Source organism: Odocoileus virginianus, chromosome 14 (assembly GCF_023699985.2).
Source record: "Odocoileus virginianus isolate 20LAN1187 ecotype Illinois chromosome 14, Ovbor_1.2, whole genome shotgun sequence".
In the NCBI taxonomy this organism is placed as follows: Eukaryota; Metazoa; Chordata; class Mammalia; order Artiodactyla; family Cervidae; genus Odocoileus; species Odocoileus virginianus.
The window spans coordinates 25,903,984-25,925,427 of record NC_069687.1 but is presented as its reverse complement, the minus strand read 5'-3'; the positions used below and the strand labels follow the sequence as shown (position 1 = coordinate 25,925,427).

At 32.9% G+C, this 21,444-nt stretch overlaps 1 long non-coding RNA gene across 1 annotated transcript in view; it reads left to right on the top strand.

Moving 5' to 3' along the window:
- The window catches only part of LOC139038177 (uncharacterized), a 48,388-nt gene extending 30,047 nt beyond the window's left edge, over positions 1-18,341 (top strand). Inside the window, exons 2-3 of the long non-coding RNA XR_011491103.1 lie at positions 2,165-2,229; positions 18,254-18,341. This is a non-coding gene — a long non-coding RNA (uncharacterized lncRNA). The remainder of the gene's footprint in view (positions 1-2,164; positions 2,230-18,253) is intronic.
- The last annotated feature ends 3,103 nt before the right edge of the window (positions 18,342-21,444 follow it).

The following is a 21,444-nucleotide window of genomic DNA, read 5'->3' as shown; positions in this document are numbered from 1 at the left end:
GAGATCCAATAAATATTGGCAGTTTGGTCTCTGGTCCTTTGCCTTTTCTAAACACAGCTTGCACATCTGGAAGTTCTCAGTTCCTGTACTATTGAAGCCTAACTTGAAGGATTTTGAGCATATCTTTGCTAGTGTGTGAAATGAGCACAATTGTACAGTAGTTTAAACTTTCTTTGGCATTGCCTATCTTTGGGATTGAAATGAAAACTGAGACTTTTCCAATCCTGAGGCCATGACTAAGTTTTCCAAATTGGCTGATATACTGAGTACAGCACTTAAGATTTGAAATAGCTTAGCTGGAATTCCATCATGTCTGCTAGTTTTGTTCATAATAATGCTTCCACTTGACTTCACACTCCAGACTGTTTAGCTCTAGGTGAGTGACCACACTATCATGGTTATCTGGGTCATTAAGATCTTTTTTGTATAGTTCTTCTATTTATTGTTGTTACTTCTTAATCTTTTGTGCTTCTCTTAGGTCCTTACTGTTTCTGTCCTTTATTGTGCCCATCCTTGTATGAAATATTCCCTTGATATCTCTAATTTTCTTGAAGTGATCTCTAGTCTTTCCCATTCTCACCTTTGCCTATATTTCTTTGCATTGTTTGTTGAAGAAGGTCTTATCTCTCCTGGATCTCTGCATTCCGTTGGGTATGTTTTTCCCTTCCCCCCTTGCTTTTTGCTTCTCTTCTTTCCTCAGCTATTTATAAAGCCTCCTCAAACAATCACTTTGTCTTCTTGCATTTCTTTTTCTTTGGGATGGTTTTGGTTACCACCTCTTGTATAATGTTGAGAACCTCTGTTCATTATTCCTCAGGCACTCTGTCTACCAGATCTAATTACATGAATCCATTTGTCACCTCCACTGAATAATCATAGGGGGTTTGATTTAGGTTACACCTGAATAGCCTAGTGGTTTTCCCTACTTTCTTCAATTTAAATCTAAATTTTGCAATAAGATGCTCAAGATCTGAGCCACAGTCAGCTCCAGGCCTTATTTTTTTCTGACCACTTAAAGCTTCTCCATCAATGGCTGCAAAGAATATATTCAGTCTGTTTTCCGTATTGACCATCTGATGATGTCCATGTGTAGAACCGTCTCTTGTGTTGTTGAAAGAGGGTGTTTGCTATGTTCAGTGTGTTCTCTTGACAAAACTCTGTTAGAATTTTTCCTGCTTCATTTTGTACTCCAAGGCCAAACTTGACTGTCTCCAAGGCCAAACTAGGTGTCTCTAACCTCCTATTTTTGCTTCCGATCCCCTGCAATGAAAAGGACAACTCTTTCTGATGGTAGTTTTAGAAGTTCTTGTTGACCTTCATAGAACCATTCAATTTCATCTTCTTCAGCATTATTGGTTGAATTAGTGGAGACATGGATTAATGTGATGTTGAATGGTTTGCCTTGGGAACAAACCATATCATTTACCTAATACCTAATGCTAAAAAATGATAGCACTTTGACAACTTTCACTGTTAAGGATAGTATTCTCTGTTAATAATATATTTTTAATGTAAAGATATACCAAAAGATTTAAATGTTTAAGGGGATATTTTGATTAGTAACTCTAGAGATAAATGTAACAGATTTGTAACAAAAGTAACTTAAAACCCAGAGTGGCTTCCTCTCAACATTGTCTATTCTTTAATGAATGCGTGGAAATGAGAATGGATTAAATAATAAACAATATGAAAATATAGATAAGTCTCTTGGCTTTGCATCTGATTGTAGACACATAAAAAGAATCATTGGCAGAGACTATAGTGAATTAAAAAAAAAAATAAAACCTGAATTGAATGAAAAATTCTATTGAGAGAATATAAAAAATAATTAGCCATCTGAAGAATGCATTTTGCAAAATACTGAGCTATATCATAAAGCTTATAAAGACATTTTAAGTAAAAGTTAAGGACCCTAATTGGAAATTCATCATCCCAAACAATAATGTGCCTTGGTAGAGAAGTCACTTCTTTTTCTTTAATAAACAATCCTAAACTAATCAAATGCATATATATATGCATGGAGGTTCCTGAATCTCTGAAGTAAATGTATAAGTACAGTATAAGAAGGGCAATATGGGGCACAATAACTTCTAAGTTATCCTAGGACTAATAAAGCATAAGAGAAATAGTTGTGTTCACACATCAATTTGTCATCTTTACCTAGATGCATTGGAAGTTTCCTATCTGACACTGTCAAGGTTGGATGAAAAATCACATACATCAACAATAGTAAGTACAGAATATGCATAATTGGAGGTCGAAATGTGATTAAAATTAAAGCCAGATTGAATTCATCTCATAGACCATAAATGACAGGTTGAGAATTTTAATGTTATACATTATTTATTTGAGTTTTTCAAGTTATTTAAACAGTATTTTAATAAAATTTATACAATTTCTCAATATATACTTTATAGATATTTTACGTGGATGTGTATGACTTTGAAACTAAGAAAAAAGATGTACTCATTTTAGAAATATTTTCCTCAAAAATAATTTTTAAATGTATTAAAACTTAGGTCACTGAGGTCACACACATAAGAATGATTTTCATTTTAACAAAACTTGTCAAGTATCTACTTTCTATCCCCAAATCTTTACCCTTTTGTTTGGTGCCTTTGTTTTATCGAGCAACATTTTTCAAAATATCAGTACCTGTGTTTCTTGACATTATCATAATACTTGTATGTAGATAACAAAAAGTTATTTAAAAATCAATGAATATTAGAAGCAAATTATCTGTCAAATGGTTGCCAATTACAACAACTCTGTGAATTATACTGTGATACACACATTTTATGAGTTGCTGTGATGATTCATGTATCAACTTGAATGGTCTAAGATTTGCCCAGATAGCTGGTAAAACATTATTTTTAAGTATAGCTATGAAGATGTCCCAAGAAGAGATGATCATTTAATTCATTAGATTGAATAAGGAAAATCAGCCTCACCAATGTGATTGATGGGGACATCACCCAATCCATTGAGGGCGCAAGTAGAACTGAAAGACAAAGAAGAGGCAAAAAGTGAGTGTTGTATCTCACTCTTAAGATACAGGGTCCGTTTTTATGCCCTTGAACATGAGAGTCCTGCTTCTCATGCCTTTGGAACTTGACTGCATTATACCACCAACTTTCCTGGATCTGCAGCTTGCAAGCCCCAGATAATCACATATCTCAACCTCCCAAATTGCATGAGCCAATTCCCATAGTGAATCTCTTCCCACAATGAATCTCTTCTTATATATCTATGTATCCTATTAGTCTGTTTCTTTGGAGAACTCTAATCCAGATGTCATCCACAAATATCATCCTTTCTAAAAATTTTGTCTGAAAACACATGCATATTTTGTCTATTTCCCAAAAACTGTACAAACTTTCAACTAGTGAATTCTACTTATTAATATGTAGTATAAGAAACAAATATATAAAATCTATTTCATGAAAATTTTATCTTGGGTTCACTGCTTTGGAGGAGGGAGTACATTTAAATGAAAATGCTAAAATATTTTTAATGAGTAAAATTCACATACAGTTCTAAATTTCTCATTAAGTCCATGCTGGGAAATAAAACAAAATTCTTAAGCACATATTACAAATGAAATTATTTTATTTAATATTACATAACAACTACTGGTTATATATTCTAAAAGTACTGTTTGTATGTACTTTGTAAATCTGATGCTATGTAATATACTAAAGAAAGGAAACATATCAAAATATTTTAATAGAACTGGAAGTAAGTATATTTTCAAAGTGTTCATGTGAAGAAAGTAAAGAGTAATATATTTTAATAAAATGTTTTAAATGCTTTGCTCAGGAGAATATTATTGAACTGAAGAGAATAATAATTGAATTATAATTGCATGCTTTTAAAACCAAGATATATTTACTCTCTGTGTGTACATATTAGGAAAAAAAAATTAGTTGAGCTTATTCTTAAACTTTACAGAATATTTTCAGTTCTGTAAATAGAGAACTAGTTACTGGATATGTCTTATATAGAGTGTGGAGGCATATTTACAATTATGAAATATAAATGAGTAATTTACTAGTACATACATTAGGAAAAATGTAGATAGAAATAAAGGTCAATTTGTATTTCTACAAATTCAGTTCTAAGAAAGAAATGGCAACCCACTCCTGTATTTTCGCCTAGAGAATTCCATGGACAGAGAAACCTCGTGGGCTACAGTCCCTGGGGATGCAGAGTCGGACCTGACTGAGCGACTAACACTTTGAACACTATCTAGACTCCATGGTTATTATTTCTCCCATTATTTAATTTTGTTAGTTTTTCAAAATTTCAGGATTGTTCACACTAATCTTTTTAGGAAGCACTATTTTGTTTTTACTATTAATGTCTCTGCTCCTTGACTGATAACAATTATATTACCTTGACTGATGGATATTATTTACTAATGCAATTGCATATATGTACCACATCTTTAAACCATTCATCTGTCCATGGACATTTAGATTGTTTCCATATCTTGGCTATTATAAATAGTGCATCTGTGAACATAGATATACACGTATCTTTTTGAATTATAGTTTTGTCTGACTATACGCTCAGGAGTGGGATTGCTCGATCATATGGTGACTCTGTTTGGCTTTTTGAGGAACCTCCGTAATGTTTTCCATAGTGGCTGCACCAACTTACATTCCCGCTAACAGTGTAGGAGAGTTCCCTTCTCTCCGCATTTACCCCAGCATTTGTTATTTGTAGACATTTTAATCATGGCCATTCTGACCAGTGTGAAGTGTCCCTCACTGTAGTGTTGATTAGCATTCTCTAATAACTAGCAACACTGAGCAACTTTTCACATGGTTTTTGGCCATCTGTGTGTCTTCTTGGGCTAAATCTCTAGTTAGGTCTCCTGCCCTATTCTATCTTATTTTGGATTTTTTTTCATTTTTTACTTTCAGGATTTTGATTAATGTGTCATGTGTTTTGTGATTCCAACTATGCTTTTCACAATAGAAACCAATATATAAAACATAACGAATAATATCTAATAACCCTAATATGTCTTCTGGTATAAATATGAACAAATTTTGTGTGTTTAAATATGTAATTTTGATGACTGTTTTGGTGACAGTTTCCATTTTTATTAATTATACATTCTTCTGAGCTGCCATTGTTTATGTCTTGATATTAGATAGGGTATTGTCTATATGTTAATATGTTCTCAGAATTATTTTGAGTACTCATGCAATTTCATAATTCCTTTTGAAATTTAAAATTACTAACTCAATAATTATATTTTAATACATTTTATTAAAATTGTGTTAAATTTATAAATTTGGTAGAAATTGACACCTAAACAATTTATACCTTTCAACTTACACAAATTATCTTTCTCTTCCATTTGTTCAGTATTTAAAAATCTTACACATGCTTTGTTAGATATATTCCTAAGCATATTTTGGTGACTTTAATAATATAGTAGTAGTAGTAGTTTAGTTGCTAAGTTGTGTTCAACTCTTGCAACCCTATGGACTGTAGCTTCCCAGGCTCCTATGTCCATGGGATTCTCCAGGCAAGAATACTGGAGTGGGTTGCCATTTCCTTCTCCAATCCTTTTTAAATTAAATTTTCTGACTTTAACTGCTAGCAACTAGAAATGCTATGATTTCTGTATATTTATCTGACTTCTGCCAAAACTGACAATCTCATTTATTCGTCCCAATAGTTTGTTGTATTCTCTTTATCATCTGTAAATCACTGCAGATTTCATTCTTTACTTTCTGATCCCCATGCTTTTTTAGTTGTCCTCTCATTCTTTCTCCCCTCAGTCTTCTCCTTACCCTCTCCTTTTTCTTTATGATATTTTAAACCTTATTATAAGGACTTGGAGAAGGAAATGGCGATCCCCTTGAGTATTCTTACCTGGGAAATCCCATGGACAGAGGAGCCTGTTGGGCTACAATCCATGAGGTCGCTAAACAGTTGGACATTACTTAGTAACTAAACAACAATGACAACAACATAAGGATTTAGGACTTAAACTAAAAATATTAAAGAGGTGGAGGTCGAGGAATATAGTATATTTTTAATCTCTGAGCTATTAATACATCTTTGGTCCTTGTTATCTTTTGTCCTTTCCTTTCCCCTCCTCCAGTTCTTGCCTTCCTCCCTAAGAATATTATTTGTACTAGATGCAGTGCTTCTATTCCATTTTTAATTTGATTCAATAAAATTAAGACATTTTCCTTTTAATGTTAGACAAATAGATTAGGGGAAATAGGAGTACTCAAGTAATTAAGGTTTGTGAAAGCTTTTTGAAAAGAATGCTCTATCAATGTTTATTTGCATGCAAGCTCTTAATTGTGTTCTTCAAATAAATTCTACATTTTCTACTTTTTGTCAGAGTATATGTTTCAAAGCAAGGAATTTTAAAATGTACAGCTTTGTGGATTCTTCACATCTCTGCTGAATTTTCTCAAAATTTCCTTTGTGTATTTCAATCTGAGATATATTTGGTGCATGAAAATTTGCTATTATTTTTTCTTCATGGACTATTATCTGTTTATTATTAGTTTAACATTCACACTTTCTCTCACTTATTTTTATCTCAGTTCTGTTATGCTGCAATTAAGAGTGATATATAAATGTTTTTCAGTGGTGGCAATATTTGCAAGGTAGATAGATAAATATAGATGTAGATATTGATATTTATTTGTTTAATGTTAATACTTACTTAGGGAAGCAATGTACTGACTAGATTCTTTGTGTCATGTATCTAATTTTGCATTTTTTTTTTTTTTTTCTAAGGCTCAATTTTCTGGGTTTCCTGTGGGGGAATGTTTAGAGTTTTATCTATTGTTACTTTAGAAAAGTCAGAATTTTAAGTACATATAGATCATTACTGATTTATCTCTACTAAATTTGTAGATAGCTTTATTTTACTTAAAGCATGCTGTCTATAGTTATAAGTGACTGACAAGTCGTTTTTTAACAATTTTTATTTAATTTCAGCAACATATACATAACAAAATTTACCATCCTGACCATTTTAATTGTACAGTTCAGGGTATTAGCTATAGTCCCACTATTGGGTAACCATCACTACCATCCATTTCCAGAACACTCTTGCAGAACTGAAACTCTGTATCTATCACATACTAAATACCTACCCATTCTCCCTTTGTCCTTGCCCCTGACAACCACCACTCCATTTCTGACTCTGAATTTAACTCCTAAGGCGATCTCATTTAAGTTTTTCCATGTAGTATTTTCCTTTATGTGAATACTTATTTAATTTACCTTAATGTCCTCAAGGCTCATTCATGTAGTCACTGTTTGTATTTATATACCACATTTTCTTTATATATTTCTCTGGTGATGGATATTTGGCTTTCTTCTACTTTTTGGATATTGGAAATAATGCTGCTATGACAAGGGTGTACAGATGTCCCATTGAGACTCCACTTTCCATTTTTTGGTGTATATACCCAGAGGTAGAATGGCTGAATCATGTGACAATTCTATTTTTAATTTTTTGCAGAATTGCTATACTGTTTTCCTCCACAGCTACACTGTTTAACATTCCCATTAACATAACACAAGATTCTCCACATCCTCACTAGTACCTATTTGTGGTTGTTTTGTCAGTAGTAGCCATCCTAATGGGTTTAAGGTGCTATTTCATTGTGGTTTTCATGTGCATTCCCTAATAATGAATGATACTGAGCATCTTATGTGCTTGTTAGCCATTTGTATATCTTCTTTATAGAAATTAATTGAAATGTTTTGCTCATTTTTGAATCATCTTATTTTTTTGTCATTCAGTTATAGGAAATTGTATAAAGGATGTTATCCAATGGAATACTAAATAGAAAATAGTAAATGGTATATGAGAGGAAACAGTGAAAATATTTTCCTCAGTCTTCAATTTAATTCATTTTTGGTAAAGAAGTACTGAATCCATTTTGTAATTAAAAAATTTTTTTGATCAAAACTCAAGGTTCACTTTGAAATGTAATATACCCATTTTCTTTTTATCTTGCTTTTTTCCCCTTCAAATATATTGTGATTAATGTAAACAGTACACACATTCAAGTTATGACAGGTGGCAAAATTTTTAAATGTTGAAATATTCCTAAGATAAACTGAATTATGAAAATGATTTTCAAAATATTACATTACCAATACATTAAAATTTATCAATATAAGCAAAAGCATAAATTCATGGATTGAAAGTAAAAATTACATTGATCCTCATACCAGAGTAGCATTTTTGAAAATAATATCATGATAATAAAATTATGAAAATTAATTAGAAAATAATATAGTCACTTAAAATAATAAAGGCTTCCCTGGAGGTTCAGTGGTCAAGACTCCATGCTTCCAATGTGGGTGTCAAGGGTTTGATCCCTGGTCAAGGAATAAGATCCCACATGCCATGTGGCCAAAAAATAAAAAATAATAATAACAGAGAAATGTATGCAGATCTAAACATTATAATAGTATACATAATTTGAGTAAAAATACCAACTGTGTGTATAAAAATGTTAGTCTCTCAGTCATGTCGGACTCTTTATGACCCCAAGGACCCTACCAGCTCCTCTGTCCATGGGATTTCCCAGGCAAAAATATTGGAGTGTGTTGCCATTTCCTCATCCAAGGGATCTTCCTGACCCTAGGGTCAAACCTGGGTCTCCCACACTGCAGGCAAATATACTAAAGCACATTAAATGCTTGAGTACATTCTAAAGGCTCACATAGATGATTTGACAAGAAATATAAATTTAAAAAAATCATGTGAAGCAGAAGTAAACATGGATGTAATCTGTAAAGTATAATGATCATAAAACCAAAACAAAACCAAACAGATATATAAAACCAAACATGAACTTAGGGTATTTTAGGACAGAAAGCTTAGGCTTAGTCCCAAGATGTTGAGATTTAGCTGATTTCAATTAATCCTAAATTCTGCATTTAAAAAATGGTTTTTTTTAAAGATACTTGACAGTATTGAAATTAAAAAAGAACTTAGAATAATTGGTGAAAATAGAAAACACTCAGATGTGTTTCATTCTTACCATTTCCCATCTGTGAGTCACATCAAACACCCTTTATTTGAGGACACATTTTTCAACTGATATCCCTAATGGAGCAAGTTTGATATTTATAACTATGCAAGTATTGTCTACATTATGGACATTTGTATGGTCTGCTGTTTAAGGTATAGGTTTCCAAGTCAAAATGCCTGATTAAATTTCTGCTTTGCCACTTACTCTACATGTGAACTGAAGCAAATATCTTGTTTCTAAATTATATCTTTTTATTTATAATGCAGTGGCCATGATGATAGTGAATGGCTATCTTTCATAGAATTATTGTGGACTAATATATGTGAAGTCATATATTCTCTAAAAATTTCATTGTAAGAAAAGAGATCTAGAAAAAAGAATTGACTGGTACAACAATTGAGGTGAATGTGGGTCTAAAGCCCAGCTCTATCACTTACTGATTTCTTAAAGGCTAACTGCATTATAAATTTGTGTGTTTATATTTAAAATAGAGATATTTATTTCATTTCCCAAAGATTATTTTGAATTTTAATTATCTAATTTAGGTAAAGAACTTAGTACAGGTACTAGTAAAGAAACAAAGTCAATTATAACTACTGTTTAAATAAATCATAACCATCCAAATGTTGTTTTTGCAATTTCTTCCTTTTATACACATGTACCTCACCCTCACTGTAAACCCAGTTCATGTCTCCCAGTGTTTATGGCTCCAAGCCATATGTACATGACTGATTGAAGGATGGTTGAGAACATACATGCCCAGACACACATAACACAAGTATAAGACACAGTGCTTGTGTGTGTGTGTGTGTGTGTGTATTTACTGTATACAGATTATATTTATCTAATTTATTTAAATTCTTCCTAAGCTGCCGTATAATATCATGATATGATACCCTATTCAGTCTGAAACTTGGAACTATTATTCCTTCATTCATACACCCATATGATTAAGCAGCCTTATGGTATTTAAGTTTGATAGATTTTGTATATTACTAAAATTGTTGCTTATTTCATATTCTCTAGTTTATTTTCCAGTTTTTGTTTTAAAGCACTTTCAAATATTTAGAAGAGATTTATAGGCAAGTCAAAAGCTTTGCAAACATCATTCAAGTCTTCTAATATAATTTGCTCCTAGCTCTAAAAACATCTGTCATTTGATAAAATCTTTTATGTTAATTCATGGAAAAAAGAAAAATATCACATAAAATGAGATTTATTTTAGTAAATTATGAAAGCATAGTTTTATTTAACTGACTTAAACAGTGGCTGGTATTGTTCACAAGTTTAGGAAGATAAATGCCATTTTTAATGAATTTTCTCACAATTCTGCTATGAAACTACTGCAGGAACATGTCAGAACCCATCAAAATTTATGCAAAGTGTTTTTCACTGGGTAAATCATGGACATTCAAAACGGAACCGCTGTATCTCGTCTTTAGTGTTTTTAAAAATACAAAATTCACCTAACCTATCTATATCATGATTCAAGGAAACCTTATCAGGATGATGTTAAAAAAGAAACATGGAATTTATTTTTAAACAGTAAAGCAGAAACTTTTAGATTGCAATAAACTATAAAGTCAATGAAAATTTACCTAAACTTTGTTAAATAATCAAATCCATAGTTTATTTTTAAATGTATCAGTTTCATATTATTTATCACATATATCACATACCTTAATTTTATGCTAGAATTATGAGCCACTTTGATAATTTTCTTAATATTAACTCTAGAATGTATAATATATACTTGTTTAGCTATAATGGCATTCTCAATGTGTTTTAAAACCCATGTCAATGATTTTTTAAGTTCTGAAGAAAAGCATATGTTCATGTTCATATATTTGCTCTAAATTATGTTTAATGTTACAGAAGATTGAAATAAGTTAATAAAATCAATGATTTGAATGTAATGGTTTATTAAATATGAGTGTTAAAATAGAATGACTTACTATATAATATCTATCTCAATAATGTAATGCATAAATGTAAAAACATTTTCACAATATATTTGGCTGTAAATTTTATGTAACATTTCCACTTGATTTCAGGCCAACTCCATTTATTTACTAGATACTATATTATTTAAACCAGGAAATAGAAAAGTATGAAATGAAAGTCAAAACATGCCTTCTGAATCCAGGCAGTATATATATGAATGTGGTGATCACAATTGACTCACCAGGTGAATATGGCTGTGACAGGAAGGTCATTATTTATTACTCCAGGGAGAGCTTTCCAGCCAAAAACTGATTCTGTCCTCTACCACAGTTTACATACTTTGAATATGTTTCTTTAAATATATGGATCTATATTCTGGTTCCAAATTTGATTAGGTTATTCTTGTTAATACTTAAAAATCCATAACATAGTACTAACCTATATTTAATGAAATTTGACAGTTGGTTAAAGATTATTTTTGCTTTGTTTTCTTATTCAACAACTATATTCATTGTCAATAATATGCGAGGTACTTTGATTTTAGAGGGCTCTACAAGTGAAGTAGTCAAGGATCATTTTCCTAAGGAACTGATAGAAGTTTAAATTAAGTAACTAAGGAGTTCAGAGAAAAGTGAAATTGTATTATTTAATGGGATCAAAAAATTCTCCAGAGAAATGTAGTTCTATCCAGCTGAACCTTGGAGGAAAGGGTGAAACGTGTATGTAAGGGTTTAGGGGCAATTCAGAGAGAAGGAACAGTATGTGCAGAGGGAAATTTGAAGCATGCAAGAAAACAGGTAGCTTATTATCAGCTGGACCACAGGAAGCAGTGAGAATTTATGGTAAGAAAGACTTTGTAGGAATTTCAATGACAGGATAAAGTATTTTAGTGTTATTCATCATGCAGTTGGAAGATGTTAAAATGCTTTCACAGTGAGCAAAAAGATCAGTGTTATCCTGCTGGAAATTAATTAGAAAGCAACATTCCAAAGTATTTTGTGAAAGAAAAATCAAATACCTTGCAATACATGTGCTATGATATAGCAAGTTCTTTTCCCCAACTTCATATTTCCTGAAAATTCATTCTTAAATTGAATAAGGATAGATTAAATGACAAGAGCAGGCCTGTAAACATGAAATGAATTCAATTGATTATGAAAAGTCAAATGAAAGCAAAAACATAATATTCAACAAATATTGCAGACATCCCATATTTGTTCATTTGAAAATGTATTTAATTTACACTTATTTAAAATGTACATTTGCTGGGTATATAATTCTAAGCCAAGAGTAGTTTTGCTTTCAGAGTATAGAATTTATGATTCCATTGCCCTCTGTTTTCCATTGCTTCTGTTGATGTAGCTCTTTTCTTCTTTAGGTGATTTAAATTGCTGTTACACATATTTACTTTTTTAAAGTTATGATATAATCATGTGAGTGTCTGGAGTAGCTTTACAATATGTTTTAATTCTGATAATATAAATCCTGTTAATTTTGTTCCTCTTAATCTTGTCTAGGATTTTCTAGGCATTTTGTATTTCCCTGGGCTTCCCTTGTAGCTCAGTCAGTAAAGAATCAGCCTGCAGTGCAGGAGACCTGGGTTCCATCCCTGGGTTGGGAAGATCCCCTGGAGAAGGAAATGGCAACCCACTCCAGTATCCTTGCCTGGAAAACTTGTGGACAGAGGAGCCTGGTGGGCTGCAGTCCTTGGGGGTCACAAAGAGTCAGGCACATTGACTTGACTAACACTTACTTACTAACTTGTATTTCTCTCTAAATTTTAGAATCAATATTAAAAAGAGAATTCTACATAAAACTATTGAGATTTTTCTTATGCTCTTTTTGTATATCTAAATCAATTTGGTAAGAATTAAAATTGTGTTGCTATGCTGCTGCTGCTGCTAACAAGTGCTCAGTTGTGTCTGACTCTTTGCAACCCATGGACTGTAGCCTGCCAGGCACCTCTGTTCATGGGGTTTTTCCAGGCAAGAATGTCTGAGTGGGTTGCCATTTCTTCCTCCAGCGGCTCTTCCCAACTCAGGGACTGAACCCGTCTCTTGTGTCTGCTGCACTGGCAGGCAGATTCTTTACCACTAGTGCTAATAGGGTCTTCCAATCCATGAATTTATAATTTTTCTATATTTACAAAGGTCTTTGTTTTACTCGTTGGTGTTTCATAGTTTTAAGGATGTTAGTGCTCTATAGTCTGTATTAGATAAATATTCTAGAGACCTGGAATATATTAAGAGCATAAGAATCTTCTGTTCAAGTGTCATTATGTGAATGACTTTAATATCTAAAATATTCTGTTCTACAACCTGAAAAATTCAGAAGGCATAATGCCAGTGTGCTTGAATTTTAAAATGAAATGGAAATTTTATGTTGATTTTTTTCCAGGAAGGCTACCAAATTTATGTATTAGTTTTCTAGATTTTGTTTACTTGTTTGTTTATAGTTCCCTTAGAGTATAACTTGCACACAGTTTGGTTTTTCAAAAATAATTGAAGTTTTAATTCTTTACCAGTCTTAATTTCATTTCCTTTGTTTTGGTTTATTTGCATAGGTGACCTTCAATACAATATATTAAAAACTGAAGACCCTGGAAATTATTTTTTCTTTTCAAACTCAGAAAAAAGCTTATTTCTTAAGTAGAATGTTAGTTGCATATTTTTGTATCTTTCCAGACTGAAGATGCTCCTATTCTGCATATTTTTAAGATTTACTTTAATCATTGTGTTTGCTTTATCAACTATTTCAATATTTTATTTAGCAAAAAGATCTTGTTGATTTTTTATTCTTTTATTATGCTGGATTACTTTGAATAATTTTCAAATGTTAACTAATTTGATTTTTTTCTGGTAAACCCCATATAGTCATGAAATACTTATGGATTGTGTTGCATCATAGTTTATTTGGAGTTTTTGTGTTCCTCTGAATAGAATGTATTGCCTTTACATTTGTTTTTCCTGTCAGATGTTTGTATATGGCTATTTTCTGTATATACTGTGTTCTGTATAAACAGTCCATGTGTTCTTGAAAAGGATGTGTATTCTGTGCATGTTGGCTGTAGTGTCACTAAAGGACCTTCTTTAGCAATTACCTAGATGATTTGACAGTTGAGCAGATGTGGATTCCTGGTTTTTAGCAAAGTTTAAAACCTAATTCTTCAATGCTGACACAAAAAGAACATTCTAAAAATTATTGATTTTGGTCCTTAAATGGATGAATCAACTCTCTAAAAAGGAGAAACCTATGTTAATGCAGCCTGGCACGTTACAGTCCATGGAGCTACAAAGGGTCAGATACAACTGGACAACTGGACAGTGTTAGTGTATATAGCTAAACAAATGTTGAATTAGTCTGCAAATAGATTTCTGGGAGACTTGAAAATGTACTGAGGACCATATTATAAACCTTTCCTTTTCCTTTTCCTCCTGCATTTCAATTATTTAGAACTGGGTCCTAGTCCAGGCCTAATTGTTATCATACAAAAGAAAAAAATCCTTCTTAGATCAATTGTTATGTCTCTAGGAAACAGGTTTCACAATTAAGCTCCTTTTGCTTATGTTTCCAGTGACTCTTTATAGTACCTTCCTTCTTTTGTGAAAGAGTAAATATAGAAGACAAATATCCTTATTAGAAAATAAACTGGGGAATTTGATTTAGTTTGAGAGCCACAAGGACCTGTTGATGGGAATAATCAATAGGAATAAAAAATTGTTTTATTTGAGGGCCAAACTGAGCATTATGGCCCTTGAGACGCAGATTGAAGAAGCCCTTGAATTGTATTCTGCTGGACTACAAAATAAATGATGATTATATAGAGGCAAAACTCTTGAAAGTACATAAAATATTTGCCAAAAATTAGGATTTGAGGTTGCAAGAAGTAAGGATGCTTCATAAGTAAGAATTGGTTGGAGTCGGAAATGGTTGCATAGTCACTAGGGAGGCCTTGAGGCCATTAGGTTGAAGCTGGCAGCTGCTAGCGAGCATTGTTTGAGAATGACTGGTCACATCCTTGACCTGAAAGATTAGAAAATCAAGTTCTCAGTAAGGCAAAAATGTGTCTAAAACCACATCCATAAAAATCAATCAATCTACCCAGACACAATGGCCTCGCAGCTACATTTTGAATGCCTGAACCATAGTTACTGCATTTTGATTTTCAAGTGTGTTTTTTTTATTTAATAGTTAAAAGCAGAGGTGCAGTATATGTATATAATAGCCACAAAACAGGCCATTCTAGTTAGTATAAAGTTTAATTTAAATCATATATAAGCCAGAACTACCTCTCCATACATTGATGTGTGAAAAGTTTTTCTATCAGACCTCCTATTAAATACAGTTCAGCCATGGGCACTCTTAGCCTCTCAGCAACAGACAGACTGTGTGCGCTAAGACGTGGTGTAAAGAGGAGCTGACAGGTGCTATCTTTGAGAAAGCACTCCCAAGAATAGAAGTAGCACCGATAGTAGACAGGCATGTTGTATTGCTCCACCAATGCTATAGCAGGGCTTTGTAACAAACTCCCCAGCTCAGTAATTTCAAACAGCACATGCTTTTCTCTCTTTCCAGTCTATGTGTCACTAGGGTGGCTCTGTTTAGGCTACTGACCGACTTGGCTGGGCTTCAGGCTGCAAAAGGTTTTAGGTTTGTTCCTTGGTCTCTATGGGCTTCCCTGTAGCTCAGATGGGGAAGAATCTGACTCCAATGTAGGAGACCTGGGTTTGACCCCTGGGTCGGGAAAATCCCCTGGAGAAGGGAGTGGCTACCCACTCCAGTATTCTTGCTTGGAAAACCCCATGGACAGAGGAACCTGGTGGACTATAGTCCATGGGGTTGCAGAGTCAGACATGGCTGAGTGATTAACACTTCCAACACTTGCTCCATCTCTGCATTCTCTTTGTATCAGCACCTAGCTAAACATGCTTTTCTCATGACAGATCACTGAGGCACAGACTGGAATCAAGCAATGCTACTTAAAGCCCTGGCTTCAAAACTGGCCTGATAATTCTGCTCGTATTTTCTTGCCCAAAACAAGTCACGTGAATACAGACAAATCGGGACTGAAAAGTATGTAAAATAGAGCGTATTGTGACTCAGCTGGTAAAGAATCTGCATGCAAGCAAGAGATCTGGGTTCAATCCCTGGGTTGGGAAGATCCCCTGGAGAAGGGAACGGCTACCCTCTCCAGTATTCTGGCCTGGAGAATTCCATGACTATACGTTCCATGGGGTTGCAAAGCGTTGGACACGAATGAGCGACTTTCAGAGCATTAGAAACTCACATGCAAAGTATGAATATACAATTCCAGTATAGGGAGAGAGTAAAAAACTGAGGAGAATAGCCCACCCCCCAGCACACACACACACAAGCGTTGTCATTCTGTTCAGATCTAGGAATCAGACAATAAGACATACCTCCTCAGTAGTGGAATCAGAAAAAAGTAAAAGGTTTAGGGTTAGAAATGTATCTCTGTTCACAGTATAAAAATACCAATAATGGGAAGACAATTTTTCCTTTAAAAACTAGTACATAATTATTGCTGTAGTGGGTGAAGATGTTAATACAATCAGCACAAAAACAAGTTTGATTTAAGTACGGTCTTTTCAGAGAGTCAGGAAGTATTATTTCTTCTTAACTGGAAATGAGAGACAATGATCATTTTATGTGTCAAAGATCATATGCATTGCAATTTCTACAGGCCTCATTCCTTGACAGCATAAAGAAATTTAGAGGAATTGGAACAAAGATTCTTTGAACTCCCATTGTTCTACTTGAAGTTATTACATCACAGGGTTTGCTCCAAAATTTATGTTAGGACTAAGGCCTTTTATATAATTTGGACTTCTAACAAGAAAATACAATTCCAAGATTCATTGTGTGAGTGAATTGATTGTCTCATTTTGGAAACTGCTAGTTTTACTATAATGCTGGAGAATTTAACTGGACAAAATAGTGGTGTGTACATTGTCAGATTATCAGCTCAAACGCTTTTCAGGGACTATAGCTTTGAAAAAAACTTAAAAGCGGCTAAGAAAGGGAAAAATAAATATAGAAACACATTAAGATTTTCTTAAGTGCCTTTTGGGAGCATAATTTAAAATAACTCCTGGAATGAATATTACTTTAAACTTATCTAAATAGAAGCAGAACAAAGAGCATATTCCTGATTTAGAATCTTTGTTCATTTATCTGCTTTAAAATTTTACAAAGTTACTTTGCCTTTAAAAGCCTACATAAAGCTAATTGACTTCCTGTAGCACCATTCACAAAAACTTTTCACAAAGTAAGCAAAAATAGATGATTGTGATTGATGAAGGTTAAATTTTGCCTGTAGCAACAGAAATCTTTGTTTTTAATATAGATTTTTACTGAAACTTTTTAAAGATTATAAGCTATTTTTTTATGAAGTTGTCCATATCCATTCAATATTGATAATATTTTAAATTTAATAGATTTCATCAGCAACAAAATATCACTAGCTCATTTAATTAACATTGATATTACTTCTTATAAAAGATTCAGGACAGCGTTATAAGACATTCAGTCCAACTCTGTGTATGATAATTATGATATATATCACAGATATACATATTATAAGCTTGTATTATACAGTATATATGCATGATATGTATGTATTATACAATGTATCTGTAATAAAGATTCTTATAGTTCATATAATACATTGTTAACATATACTGTGAAAATTAAACTTTAATTCAAAGAAATAAAAAACAGGGTAAGAAGGTATAGCTATCTATAATGCCAATAGAGAAAATTAAATAAAAATTTCTTGATTAATCCACAGAAAAAGGAAAGAAGGAAAGGAATTTTACTTAGCAAGGTAGAAAATAGTGAATGATTCTTACAGTCAACAGCATGCATGGAGCTCAAGATGCTGAGTAGGGTTTAAGAAGCAGGACAATGAAAACCCATACAAATGGAGGGGTGTGTTTGTGTGTCTGTGTGTGTTTTGGACAAAACTAATGTTTTATGAGAAAAACACCCCAGAATTTGATTGCCTCCAGATGAGGAAATTAAGAAAATGGAGACAAGGAAACTTTCTGGCATAAGAAAATGTTTTCTATACATTGATAGAGGTGTAGGTTACATGGATGACTGTCACTTGTCTGAACTATCAAATTTAAATATAGAAATAGACTTAATAGAATTGTTTTCCATAGTAATATGAGCATTTCTAAAACATTTTCTGTGAGCGCCAGACGTGGGGAAAAAATAGTAATTTCATTGACTTTCTTTTATCACAGATAAATCAGGGGGTTACAAACATAAAGAAAGGACAGACTACAATGCCCACTCAGTGTAGATTGAACTGGAACTGTCAGGGCCAGCATAAAGACTGTGAGTACAGATTAGTACATAAACCTCTATATATACGTACATCTTTATATATATAGTTTTATATATTTGAATATATGTATGTGGGGCTTCCTTGGTGGTGCTAGTGGTAAAGAACCTATCTGCCAATGCAGGAGACATAAGAGATGTGGATTTGATCCCTGAATCAAGAAGATCCCCTGGAGGAAGGTGTGGTGACCCACTCCAGTATTCTTGCCTGGAGAATCCCCATGGACAGAGGAGCCTAGCAGGCTACAGTCCATAGGATCACATATATATGAACCTAAAATTCATACATAATTGTATGCATGTGTATATTGCATATGTACATTTGTAATTCTTCCTAGTTCTTCTGCTTTCTGAGAACACCCAGAAGAAATGGCACACCAATGTCGATGAGCACACATAACATCCATATCTTAGTTTTTAGACAAATTAATACTTCTCTATGAAGCTATTTGATTGTTTGTAGCAAAGTTGAACAGAGTAGAGATAATTCTCATATGCCTATTCATCTTTCTCCCCTCAGTTTCCCCTATTATTATCTTGTATTAGGATAATACTTTTGTTGTGCTGATGAACCATCACTAATACATTATTATTGGCTAAAATTCACATTTTACATCAAAGTTTGTTGTTTTTATTATACACTCTACACGTTTTGATGAATGAAGACCTAGATCCAGCATTACAATAGTTTCAAACTACAAAATACAAACTATTTCATTACAATAGTTTCCCTGTTCTACCAATTTATTCCTTTTTCTCCCCACGCCTACTTTGGCATCCTGGAGATCACTGATCCTTTTACTGTGTCCACAGTCTTGCCTTTTACAGAGTGTCATATAATTGGAGTCAAGTAATATGTTGCCTTTTTAGATTGGCTTCTTTGGTTAGCAATATGCAATTAACATTCTTCTATCTCTTTTCACAGCTTGTGAATGTGTTTCTTTTTATACTGAATGGTATAGTATTTAATGGATTTACCACTGTTAGTTTATCCATTCACTGAAGAACATCTTGGTTGCGTCCAAAATTTGGCAACCTTGCCTATAATTGCTATAAACATTAGTGTGAAGTTTTCACATAGACAGTTTTGAGCTCATTTGGATAAATGCCTTGGAGCACAGTTGTTAGATTTTCTGGTAAGACTACGTTTAGCTATACAGGAGATTCAGGTTCAATCCCAGGTTTAGCAGTGTAAGAAACTGCCAAACTGTCTTCCAAAGCAGCTGCTCTGTTTTGCATTCCCATAGTCAATAAATTAGAATTTCTGCTGCTCCATATCCTCACCAGCATTTACTGTTGTCAGTGTTTTAGACTTTAGCCATTGTAATAGGTGTGTAATGTCATCTCTTTGTTGTCGTTGTTTTCAATTTTCTAAAGACATGTTGACAATGTTTTTATATATTTATTTACCATTTGTATATTTTCTTTGAGATTTGTTCAGATATTTTCTCTCTTGTTGATAGTTTCATTTGTCTTCTTGTTGAGTTTTTAAGAGTTCTTAATATATTTTAGATAATAATCCTTTATCAGATAGATATTTTGCAATTTCTTCCAACATGATTTGTATATTTATTCCCTTAATAGTGTCTTTCACAGAGAAGTTTTTAATGTTAATGACTTTCAACTTACTTCTATTTCCCCTTCAGACTGTACCTTTGATAGTGTAAAAAAAAAAAAAAGTGACTGCCAAACTCTAGAGACCCTAGATTTTCTCCTATGTTATTTTCTAGGAACTCTATGGTTTTGCATTATACATATAGGTCTATAATCAGTTTGTAGTTCCTATATACAATTATTAGGTTTTAAAATTATTTTTAAATGTGTGTGTCTAGCTTTTACAGCACATTTGTTCAAAAAGTATCTTTATCCATTAAATACCTTTCATCCTTTGTGAAAGATCAGTTGGCTATATGTATATAGGTCTATTTCTGGCCTCTCTATTCTATTTCATTGATCTAGTTGTCTATTCTTTTGTCAATATTACTTTTCTTTTTAAAGGAAAAAAATTTAACATGTAAATCAACTACTTATTTGAGCACAGTTGATTTACAATGTTGTGTTAGTTTCAGATACCCAGAAAATGCATATTACTTTGATTACCATAGCTTTGTACTCACTCTTGAAATCACATACTTTTAGTCCTATGAATTTGTCCCTCACTCAAGGTTGTGTTAGCTGTTCTTTTTTTCTTTTCCATATGTAGTTTAGAATGTAGTATAGTTTGTTAGTATCCAAAAAATGTTGGAGTTTTGATTGAGATTTCATTGACTCTGCAGAGAACTGACATCTTGACAGTATTGAGTCTTCCAATACACGCATATGTAATCTTCATTTATTGAAAGCTTCTTTGATGTCTTTTACCAGAGATTTATATTTTTTAAAGATTTTTTTATGTTGACCATTTTTAAAGTCCTTGTTAAATTTGTTACAATATTGTTTTTGTTGTTTATGTTTTGGTTTTTGGCCACAAGGCGTATGTGATCTTAGCTCCACAACCAGGGATTCAACCCGTAATCTTCTGCATTGGAAGGTGGACAAAAAGCCTAACCACTGGACTGCCAGGGAAGTTCCTTATCAGAGATTTATTGTTTTCTTTATATATAAAATTTGCTTATTAGGTTTATGCTTAAAGTTTTTGCTGTTAAATAGTATGATGTTTAATTTTAAAATTCCAATTATTTGCTGTTTATAATGGAGCAAATGCCTCATGTAATACACTTACATCTTGCAATGTTTCTATAACTGCTTCTTGTTACTAGGAGTTTTTCATTGGCTTTTTGGGATTTTTAACAAAGACAGTCATGTACTTTGCAAACCAATATAGTTTTATTTCTTCCTTCTCAACCTGTATACCTCTTTTTTTTTTTTCTTATTATATTGGCTAGGACTTCCAGTACAATATTAACTGGGGAGGAGAGTGAAAGTAGACATTCTTGCCTTGGTCCCATATTTTAACTCTTAAATGCCATTTTCCACTGAAAGAATCCAAGGATCATTAGAGGAAACTCTTTTTCCTGATAAACTTAGACTGAGAAAAACTAAGATGAACTTGTAATACCTCAGGGTGCTAGAAATGAGGAAAACAGTCAAA